General features: G+C 40.1%; 1 non-coding gene across 1 annotated transcript; it reads left to right on the top strand.

Moving 5' to 3' along the window:
* The first annotated feature begins 956 nt into the window (after window positions 1–956).
* Trnac-gca (transfer RNA cysteine (anticodon GCA)) lies at window positions 957–1,028 on the top strand. Its single transcript has one exon. It is a non-coding gene; the product is annotated as a tRNA-Cys (tRNA).
* The last annotated feature ends 264 nt before the right edge of the window (window positions 1,029–1,292 follow it).

Here is a 1,292-nt window from a genome sequence, read left to right as displayed (position 1 = left end):
TGCACCTTCAGATCTACAAGTGTGGTGTTTAAAGCATCTCAAGATGGAAAAACTTTAAATTAAAATAAATTATGTATTTCATGGTTCTCTTAAAGTTTCCGACAATCTTATATTTTTTTTCAAATAACCGCATTAAAATTTGTTAAAACTTTACCACTGTACATTATAGATAATGTCTTCGATTTTGCTACATAGCTAAGATAGTTTACATCTTGAAGTAAAGGGAAAAATAACAGACAACTCAGATTAGAAGACGCAATAATACAGCTTTCAGAGATGTTGTTTCTAGAAATTGTACCTTCAATACTACCGATGTATAGAGAGGATTACTGTTTTTGACCGTGGTATATGTCTTGCCCTGTGGAGGCGCAATGGCCCAGTGATTAGGGCAGCGGACTCGCGGTCAGAGGATCGCGGTTTCGATTCCCAGACCGGGCGTTGTGAGTGTTTATTGAGCGAAAACACCTAAAGCTCCACGAGGTTCAAGCAGGAGATGGTGGCGAACCCTGCTGTATTCTTTCACCACAACTTTCTCTCACTCTTACTTCCTGTTTCTGTTGTGCCTGTAATTCAAAGGGTCAGCCTTGTCACACAGTGTCACGCTGAATATCCCTGAGAACTACGTTAAGGGTACACGTGTCTGTGGAGTGCTCAGCCACTTGCACGTTAATTTCACGAGCAGGCTGTACCGTTGATCGGATCAGCTGGAACCCTCGACGTCGTAAGCGACGGAGTGCCAACAACAATATGTCTTGCCCTGCAGTAGAAATTGTCAACAGCTGGTTAATCAACTCGGTATTTGTATGGGAAATACAATTAGCAGTTGACTCATTAGTTCAGATTCCTTAATTGGCCATTTAATTAACATTACACAAAATAAACAGGAATCATTAACGAAGTTACTGAGAACACTTGGAATAATTAAATAGATAAAACTAAAGCACTAAGTAGGTGTCGGGGATATAGCTCAGTGGTAGAGCATTCGACTGCAGATCGAGAGGTCCCCGGTTCGAACCCGGGTGTCCCCTTCTTCTTTTTCTCCCCATTTTTTTTATATCAGCCTCCTTCTTTCCTTTCTTTCGGTTTCCTTCTCTCTATCTCTTTTTCTCTATCCTTCTCTTCGCTTTCTCTATCATTTGATTGTGTTGTTGCTTGCATTCGTATTTGCATATGTATATTGTAAAGAAAAAGGGCAAAATTGTACCAGACATATACTTGGGTTGATGTAATCGACTTCCCATTCCCCTCACAATTGCTGGCCTTGTATCAAAATTTGAGATAATTTTAATCAA

Source organism: Octopus bimaculoides, chromosome 12 (genome assembly GCF_001194135.2).
Source record: "Octopus bimaculoides isolate UCB-OBI-ISO-001 chromosome 12, ASM119413v2, whole genome shotgun sequence".
NCBI classification, from domain to species: domain Eukaryota; kingdom Metazoa; phylum Mollusca; class Cephalopoda; order Octopoda; family Octopodidae; genus Octopus; species Octopus bimaculoides.
The sequence above is the reverse complement of the archived record's forward strand: the minus strand, read 5'-3'. Positions and strand labels throughout refer to the sequence as shown.